We start from the raw sequence: 10,504 nt of genomic DNA, 5'->3' as shown, positions 1-10,504 counted from the left end.
ATCCCATATAGAACCCAAAATAATAATTAGAAAAAAGTAATTATTAAATAAAAAGCAGCATGTAAGGCCATCAATTTCCCAAAATTACAAGAGACCCCATTGGAATTTCTGGATCAGCTTATGAAAGCCCTTCAGCACTAACCCTGGATCCCAAAACCCCAGATGGCTGTCATGTCCTTATGACATATTTCCTCTCACAGAACTACCCCAACATCTGGGCCAAACTAAAAAAGCTCTAACATGGCCTGCCACCTCCCAGACTAAGAAATTTCAGATGCTTGCCCAGGCCCTGCAGGGTGCTTCCTTGGGTCGCCGCCCATCACCGAACCAACCCCCCGTCCCTGTGCCTGCTTCAAGTGTGGCAAGGAGGGACATTGGGCCAGGGCATGCCCCACACCACATACTCTGCATACTCCATGCCCTAAATGTCAACAACAAGGTCATTGGGGCTCTGACTGTCCTAGATCCTGTAGGAGGCCTATGGCCAGGGAACCCTCTGACCTTCTGGGCATGGCAATCGATTGATAGTGTCTTGGGTCCTTGTCCCTGGCCGTACGATCAATAGACAGGAACCCAGGATGCGGATTCAGGTGGCTGGATGCAAGGTCGACTTTCTCCTTGACACCAAGGCTACCTTCTCAGTCCTGACAGAATTCTGAGGGCAAATAGTGCTGTCCACCTCTCCTATTGTCGGGGTAATAGGAGGAAAGACCATCTATCCAAGAAAGACTCCCCTATTACTCTGTTCCATAGACAACTTCCCATTCTCTCAGACATTCCTAGTTATGCCCCAATGTCCAGTTCCTTTGCTCAGCCGAGATATTCTCTCTAAATTCAATACAACAATCAACATATGAACTCCTGTCATCAGTCAGGCCCCAGCATTGGCCTGTTCATCTTTTCTGGCCCTTTTGGCAGAAGACTGGCCATTTTGCTCCACTTGTGAGGCTGACATGAAATACCATACTAACCTGGTTGACCCAATTGTATGGGATACCCACACTCCCTCCACCATTTCCTGCCCACCAGTTAACATTCATCTCAAAGATCCTAACACCTTCCCAAATCAGGCTCAATACCCCTGTCCACAAAAGCTCTTCTGGGCCTACAACCTATTATTCAGGACCTTCTTAGCAAGGGGTACCTCCGTCCTGCTTATTCCCCTTACAATACTCCCATACTAGTGGTAAAAAAGCCCAACGGGTCCTATTGCTTAGTTCAGGACCTATGACTCATCAACACCTCCGTTAGGCCCATACATCCTTTGGTTCCCAACCCATACACTCTGCTGTCTCAGATCCCTCACACTGCCACCCACTTCTCGGTCACAGATTTAAAGGATATCTTTTTGCCTTTAACCTGGACTGTCCTTCCTCAGGGATTTCAAGATATTCCACACCTCTTTGGACAAATCTTGGCCTCTGACCTCTAATCTTTTCACCCCCAGTGCCCTGAATCCACCCTCTTGCAATATGTTGATTATCGTTCGGCAAATCTATTTGCCCACCTGTGGGGAGGAAAGCACCCCACCACAGCCTTTAAGGCTACAGTGGCCCTCAGGGACTCCTTCCTTGGGCAGATTCAAAAGTCCTAGTCCTCTCACCTTAAGACTCCACCGCTAGAGAGACACTTACTCTCCCCTTCCTCTCCCCTCTTTGCAGCCCTGGGAGTATCCAGCCTCTCCAGGAGGGGTTCCGAAAAGCCTTGGTCAAGGTCTTTCATGGCTTCAGGTCCATCCAGGACGAGAGCTTTGACTGTTAGTATTTGGTGACGACCAATCTCTGCAGCTCGAACCTGCCACTTAGGCACTCCTGATTTTTTGGCTCTAGCGGGGATGCCCCTTTTGTCAATAAATCAGTTTCCTCCTTCTCTGCGTCCTCTTCCCTCCTCCTTACATGGGTAATGTGTCCTCTCTGATGGTCGACTCTCCCCTACAATGCCTCTTGGATCAAATATAGCACCCAGGCCTGGCCAACTTATCCCTTAGACAACCCAAGCAGATGGCCCCTTTTTGGGTCCCTGGATCCATCCATTCTAAGGGATCTCTTCCAGGCTTTCTTCTTGCTCCAATCCAATCCTGCTCTCTGCACCCCTTACAAACCTCTACAAATTCTTCTAGCCTGTCCAAAGGGTGCTCAACAGATGACACAGTTCTCCTACTTAATTTCTTGGCCTTAAAGGCCCAAATAGCATGTATCTAGGGTTCTCTATCTCTCAAGGGAAAATGGCCATTACAGTGGACAGAAAACAGCTTATTGTGTCTATACCTACTCCAAAGACCAAAGATGACTCTCCTTCTTGGGTTTGGCTGGGTACTTCAGGGCCTAGATTACTTTTGAATTTCTCCCTCCTCACCAGGCTGCTATATAATCTAGCCAAGGGCCCCCAAGATGAACCCCGACCCTCAGCGATAGGGAAATCCTTTACAAAAAGACCCTCCTCTGGGCACCCACCCTGCATCTCCCTGATCTCTCCCAACCCTTCACCTTCTATGTAATGAAAAACAGGGACAAAGTCTGGGCGCTCTGGGTCAGGAATATGGCCCCACATTTGCACTACTGGCCTACCTATCCAAACAGTTCGACCCCACCATCAGGTGCTGGCTTCCATGCCTCAGAGACCTAGCAGCAGCCCATGACCTCCAGAAAGAAGCACACAAGCTTACCTTTGGCTCCCCACTAACCATCTCATCTCCTCACCATCTAAAGGATTTCCTCACTTACAAGGGGCTACAGTCACTTCCTCCTTCCAGGGTTCTAAACCCTGCCTCCCTCCTCCCATCTTTTCCCTCACAAGATCCCATCCACAAATGCCTGGAGGTATTAGAGACGATTTTACCCTGCCCTACCACCATTTCTGAGGGACCCCTGCTCTCTTTGGACCTTGTCTGGTTCTCAGATGGTAGTTCCTTTATACACAAAGGGGTTAAAGTGGCGGGGTATAGAGACAAAACCTCTCCCACCCAGTACCACCAACCAACAAGCTGAACTCATAGCTGCCACAAGGGCATGCGAGCTAGTGGAGGGAAAAACCCTCTCCCTATATACAGATTCTAAATACATCTTCCATATTCTGATCTCCCACACAGCCATTTGAAAAGAAAGGGGAACTACCACCAGAGGGACAGCAGTCATTAATTCCACATTTATTTCTGGCCTACTACGAGCCTCCAGGCTGCCTTCCCAATGGGAATAATCCATTGCAAGGCCCACCAAACTGACTCCTCCCTTACTACTATGGGGAACTCGGCTCGATTAGCCGCCCTATAGAGCGTTATCTCCTCTCTGCTACTCTTTGTTACCACCAGGGATTGGCCCAAAGATCCCCAACAACTCTTCCAGTTTCTTCACTCTCTATTCCATTCTAGTCCACAGAGTCTCACTAACTTTCCTTCACTCGTTTTTCACCCTTTCACCATGCGATAAGATCCTCCTACAACAGATCACTTCCGCTTGTCAGATCTTCCAGAGAACCAATACCAATACTCCATTAAAACCTAAACCTTTCCCTTCTCATCAGGCCCGTGGTCATACCCCAGCTGCAGACTGGCAGATTGATTTCACCAACATTCCCTGAGTAAAAAACAAGCCTTTCCCACTTCTAACAAGCAGGCCTCCATGGTAGTTGACTCACATAATCCCCCATTTTGGATGCCCACTTCTATCCAATCAGACAATGGCCCAGAATTCACCTCGCAGGTAACTCAGGGACTGGTTCATGTGCTATCACTCCCTTGGCATTTCCATTGCCCTTACCACCCCCAGGCTTCTGGAAAGGTTGAAAGGACCAATCCATCCCTTAAAGAGACCCTCACAAGCTCACCAAGCTCACTGGGTAAAGGTGCTTCCCTTGCTCTCCCCTTGCTTTGTTGTGCATAAGAGCCTTGCCAAAGAAGCCTTCTAATCTCTCACCTTTAAAAGTCATATATGGCCATCCCCTCATTCCTCCTGGATTGCCTACAGAACCCCTACCCATCTCCAAAACCTATGTCCTGCCCCTCCTCTTCCATCTATGCTCTGAACTCTGGCACTATCAAGACTGGCTCCTTCCTGACCCCAGTCTCTCTCAAAACCCTACCTCCTTAACACCTGGTCAAGTTGTTTACTATTGCCCTCTGAGGGAACAGCCCCCTCTAAAACCAAAATGGAAGGGCCCTGCTCAGGTGATCATGTGCACTCTCTTGGCTGCCAAACTCAAGCTGTCTAAAAACCAACTTACCCCATGGATTCACATTTCCAGGCTTAAGCCCTGCACTCCTACATCTTCATCAGAAGAGCCAACGATCGTCACCTATCATTAAGTACTCTTGTCATCCCTCCCCACAAGATCTCCTCAAGCTCTGCCTCTCCTGTGTCTCTGTTCTTAGCCCAATGTTCCATAAATGGGTTCTGCTAATGCTCCACCTCATTTCTGGCCCCTCTTGTGTCCTCTCTTTGCTCTACATTTCAAGGCAGGTGACCCTAAGGGCCCCCTCCAGCCATACCCCCTTCTCTTCCTTACAGACCCCCTACTTGTTTGGATCTGGCCAGTAGTGGGACCGTTGTGTGTTGTCCTTTTGACAAACCACTTAGGTGTCCAGAACATGGTGACCCCTGAATAAGTGTGATCATAAGAGAGAACTTTACCAGTTGCCTTTTGGGCCTAAGGAGGAACATGTGTGTTTTGTTTACCCTCCCAGTTTCGTAAGAATTTCAAGTATCAGTATTTAAAATTGAGGTGTTTCACATAAAACCTGGAGAGATCTGACTGCTCTCAAAGGGAAATATGGTAACAATGGGCCACCGTCCTCCATTGGTCCCCTTCGAGAAAAGCAAAGAGAGAAGCAAGCTGGTACATCCAGTTAGGAGAAAATTTGAAGAGCAGCCTTAATAGAGAGGGGAGGGAGATAGATTGTACTAGGAATGAAGAGTGGAATTGAGGGTGTTAGGTGTAAGACAGGCTGGTCTGCAGGTCATGCCAAACAAAGTTAGCTGCAGGGTGACCTGGCTTCTCAAACCCTCTGTCTGGTTCTTTATCACCTATTTGCTTTAAGCCCAAATGCCCAAGCCCCCGCTCAAGGCTAAACACTTAACCCCACTTGTGCCAACAAGGCAGCTTACAGACCCAGAGACCCCATTAGATTTGAGCTATAAAAACTCCCTGTGCCTATTCCTTCCCTTTATCATAAAGTTCATTCAGACTCAGGTGGGTAAAATTTCTAATCAAGCTTTTAACCAGCTTCTCCTCAGGAATTACCAACTCCTGGCTACTGATGATACCTCCAGTCGAGACCTATACCGAATGGACTGACATCATCATGGATCTGTGGTGGCAAGGAACCTTTGATACTGGTCTTCTCTGCCCTCCTGTGGGGGCCCCTTACTTCCCTCCTCTCTTTCTCCTACACCGACCCATCTCAGCAGGAAGCAGCCAGAATGAGTCAATGCCCACTCTCATTTAATAACAAAGAGGAGGAAATGTTGGGAGTCGCCCCCGGCTCCAAAGACTAACTTCCCCATCCCCCAAGAAGAGCTATCCAATGGTGAGCCCTGCGACTCACATGATCCTGCGTCCAATGGTGAGCCCTGCTGGCTCATGATCCTTACCCACCAATCAGACTAGCCCTGCTGGCTCACATGATCCTTACCCACCAATCAGAAAGCACCCCAGCCAAATGTCAAACCATTCAATCATTAAACTGTCATAACTGTCAAACCACCCCTGGCTCTGTAAATATGTAAAGCTGTTCCTCAATAAACGGGCATTTTCTCTGATGGCATTCTTTCAGTAAGGACTAAAGAGGAATTAGTAGAGGTTAGCTGTTAGCATGAGAGAAGTGAGAAAGAAAATACAAGAAGACAGATTAGAGAGAGAAAAAAATATATACAGATTTTTTTAAGTCAAAAATATAAGAATATACAACTAAACTGTAATATACTATTCTGACTTTCCACTCTCCAATAAATTGATGTGTAAAAAATGTTTTAATTCTGAGATGTTTGAGATGCAAGAGAGAAGGGAAAGAAAAAAAAGAAAGGAAAGAAAAGTCTCTATGGGAAATTGCCAATTGCTTTCATTGGCTTTCAAAAATTTTCTCAGCTTTCCTTCTCTGCTGGTAGGTGGGGGTTGTCTGAAGTTTGATATTAGCTCTAGTCCGGTGGGTGTCAGACCAGTTGGCAGTGCCAGCAGATAGCAAGATTCTCTCACACCCTCTTCCAGTCTTCCCACCCATTGTAGCCAGGGCCTTCGGTCATGGCTCACTTCAGGACTTACTAAGCAGATGACAGCCCAGTTTTTTCGAGTTTCTCCAACCTGTGTTCCCCCCAGCAAACTTCCTCCAGTCTCTGTCTTTCCACAGGCTTCTCAGGCCCAGACTGGCCCACATAGACCCTGCTGCAATCTGATGGACCTGGGTTTCAGCTTCCCCAGGCTCAGCCTTGCTGCAGTCCTGCGATCTCTGTGCTTTTCCAACTTGCAGGGAGACCACCAGGGATACACTCACACAAAGGAGCAATACTGCAAAGAGGTCATCAGATGCCTGCCACTAGCACACTCAGCAGGAAGACCTCAGGTGCAACCAGACCTTCAGGTACTCCAACAATATATCATACAAACCTGGACAGTGTCCTCAGACTGAGGCAGCCACACCCTGAAATGGTGGAGGTAGCTGCAGCAAACCTGCAGGGCCCTTGGCTCTGGACCCCCAGGTCCTGGCTGGTGTCCCAAGATGACAGCTGCCATGTGCTGGTACCCTGACAATGGATTTCCAAGTAGCAGCGGGCACTCTGTGGTCAGTCTGGGGTAGTCTGCTGGCAAACTTCAGATGCTCAGCAGGTAGATATCAGGTGGCTGGTGATGTGCAGGGTAAAGGTAAGCAATGGGCACCTGGATTGTGGATCAGTGGTGGAAGATGCCTATAGACTCCAAACATCCCTCTCAGATCCCAAGAGGAAACTGTCTTTAAAAATGAGGTCCTTTAAGGCTGCTGTTATTGTGACTGTTAACTTTACCCATTTCTTGGTACACTGCTTTTATTCTCTTAGTTTAAATTTCTGCCCAAGATATATTGATGTCACCCCCATTCATCCTAGACACAACTGAGTTTCCAGATTTGGGGCATTTTCAACTTCTGGAATTTGATGGTTTCAACTCCTAGGAATTTCTACTCACACTTAAAGTATGCTTGAAGTAAATAAGATGAAATCTTAACTTTAACCATTCCATAAGCAGTTCTCTTGCTCTGTAGCTTCTACCACATCTCCATGCATCAAATTCCTGATCCACCAGAGCTGCAGTCATTGAGTCTCTCTTCTTTCCTCAGTTAAGTTCCCATACAAGCCAATGTATTCACATTGCATTGAATAACAGAGTAAATGAAAGCTGGTCAGGCTCCTCTTACTCTGCATTTCTCCTGTAACTGACTTACTGCTGGGTGAAGCCTGTCAATTTCCCCTATTGGTCTGTCCTTGTACCAACTAACTAGGAGAAACATGTCTATAATGAGAAGTAATCATTCTGCTTCTATTTACATGAACCCATTCTTTTAAAACTGAGTATCCAACCAAAAGACTCATTTGGTCTGTAGTAAAGCTTAAGGTATTAAAAGTTTTTAAGAACATGCTAAGCAGGTCAAAATCTAGGCAACTAGAAACCTCAAATATAAAAAAAAATCATTGTTTTTTCATTATGACTTCAGTGACCAAGATGGTTGTCTCCCCAAAATTCCTTTTCCTCCAGATTATTTCTTTGGGTCACTTACCTTAATTCATTTGGCCTTACCATGTGGTAAACCATGGAAAAGACCCAGTATGAGGTAATCCACATGAGAAGAATACTGCTGGGGGTTGCCTTCCCTGTAAATATCTAAGAAGTTTATTAAACAAAGACGTGGCTCCTCCTCCTACACTGGATATTAAGCTGCTGTGCTGGGTGGTCTGCTGTCGGTCTGAGAATGGTGTCAACCCCCAGAAGTGGAAGAGCCAGGAGCAGATGGGAGAATTTTTGGACTCATGTGAACAAGATCCAAAACTTATTCTTTCTTTGGGTTTTTTGTTATAGAAATAAATCTGTCTATGAGGTTTAAGCCAAAATGATATTTGTATAAGCTTTTTTTGCCTTGATGTAGCCAAACAAAAGCAATCACCAGAGATAACAAGTTTCTCCTTGAAACCTCTAGTCTTCACTGCATTTTGCCCACATGCAAGAGCATTCAGAATCACTAAGAACTTCTCAAAGCCTCTGGAGACATAAGCCCCATAGGTTTCTTTCTTTCTTTCTTTTTTGTTTTGTGTTTTGTTTCCATTCTTTAAAAAAAAATTTTAATTGATTTTTTAAAAAAAATGATAGCAGAATGCATTACAATTCTTATTAGCACATTTTTTCATATCTGTATATAAAGTATGTTGACACCAATTAGTGTCTTCATACATGTACTTTGGATAATGGTGTCCAGCACATCCCACCATCCTTGCTAAACCTCTGTTTCCTCCCTTCCCCTCCAACCCCTTCTAAGAGCTGACAATGGAATGTGCAGAAGCTGTAGCAAAGTCCCAAAGGGCCTCGTTTTCTCCTCCACTCTTCTAGAATCATGGTCGATGGAAGAGACTCCTGGTGATTATTTTAATTATTTTCATTTAAAAATGAAAAGAAAAAAATGAAATTTCTTCTATTTTCTAGGGTACACTAAGATTTTGTTGCAGACCTTTTCTAAGGTGCATGAAAATGGCACCTAACAAAAGTGGTACCTTAGAATTTATTTTTTGCATCTCATGCCATGAAATCTGGTGCTTTCTAGACTATGAGTATCAAGCTGCCTCTCTGATCTGCTGAGGCATGCCATTTAATCTCCACAACTATCTAAGAGGTTAAGCTGCCTCCTGGCTGGCAGGATGAAGCAAGGTGTTCTAGAGATGATAAGCACAGCCATGTTACCTCGTATCTCCCAAAGTCTGTGACAAAATATGACACAGTGACTTTCAGTACACTAACTTTGCTTTGGGGAAAGAAATTGATAGCTCTGTTGACACCACCCTCAGACCAAGACCACACTGTGCAAGGCAGCTTTGGCAATGGTGGGCAAAAACACCCTGAAATTGCCTACCATTTGGAATACTGTTTATCTTCATTGCGTACTTTTAGTTCATTTACACAATTGACTGTTTATAGATTTTGTGTAGTGCTCATTCACTTACTCCAGTGCTTTCTTGATGTTTTCCATGGGAGAAATATGTTTTAAAGTCTTTTTTTTGGGGGGGTGCATTATAGTGATATATAAGAGTGGGATTCATGATGCCAAATTCATACATGCACATAACATTTGATTAATTTCAAACTTCAATACCTCCCTTTCCTGTCTATGAGGTTTAAACTAGAGCTTTTCTAGTCCAACATTTTATCACATCACTCTGTATTCTAAACTTCAAAGTGATTTATGAGATTCCTTTCTATGTATGCATCTTAATTGACAGAAATATTTCCAAATATATAGTAAATAAAGTTGATTCAGCTTTTCTTCTTGATGCTAATCATGACTCCAGTAATGGCATTGGATAAAGTATGCAAAATGTTCTTTTTTGTCTGCAGAATATAATTATCAAAAGAGCACTTGGTGGGCGGAAGACTAGCAGAATAGAGAAAGGGAATCAAGAGGGAGGGAAAAGGGAAGGCATTGGGAAGTAACTAAGGAATGAAATCTACTTATTATGCTATTTCCGTGTATGCATATAACACATCAAAGCAATAAATCAATCATCCACAAATACACATGTACATATATTTCACAGTAATTAAAATAACAATAGTAGAAGGAAGGTCAGAAGAGTAGAGCAAGCAGATTAGGGAAGGAGAACAAGGAAGGGGGAGGTATTGAAGTTTGAAATTGATCAAATGTTATATGCATGTATGAATTTGGCATCATAAATCCCACTCTTATATATCAGTATAATGCACACACACACACACCTGCAAAAAAAAAAACTTTGAAACATATTATCCCTAGCAGAAAAGTGCTCAATTCTGGATTTTTCAAACTTTGCACATCTGACTCCTCATGCTCCTCCCTGGCCCATTCCCCTCTCAAATCCTTGACAACCATTTGAAAGGAAAACCTCATTCTCCAGGTACCAGGGCTCATCCTTGCCATAGGTACTTCATCTTATGGACCAAAAGCCACAATCTAAACGCAGTATGTTTTCTTGTTACTCCATGGACTAGAGAAGCACTGACTGGTAAGTATCAATCACTACTTCCCTAGAGCCTGAGAACTCCTATCTACTCCCACCCCAGAAAGGTGATACCATCTCCAAACCCTGGTTACATGTCATGTTAATTTTTGCTCAAAATGAATAAAAAATAAACTAATCATATATATAACAGAGAAACTGGAGGTAAGAAACTTGAGGGAAAAACTTTATTTTATTTTCAAAAAAATTGATGGATATTTAGTGCTTCCTTTACCAAACTGATGAATTTTACTGTAGCAGAAAGTGAGATGCTAAGAAATATGTATTAACAGAAATGATTTGTC

The sequence above is a fragment of the Urocitellus parryii genome, chromosome 9, assembly GCF_045843805.1.
Source record: "Urocitellus parryii isolate mUroPar1 chromosome 9, mUroPar1.hap1, whole genome shotgun sequence".
Classification (NCBI taxonomy): domain Eukaryota; kingdom Metazoa; phylum Chordata; class Mammalia; order Rodentia; family Sciuridae; genus Urocitellus; species Urocitellus parryii.
The sequence above is the reverse complement of the archived record's forward strand: the minus strand, read 5'-3'. Positions refer to the sequence as shown.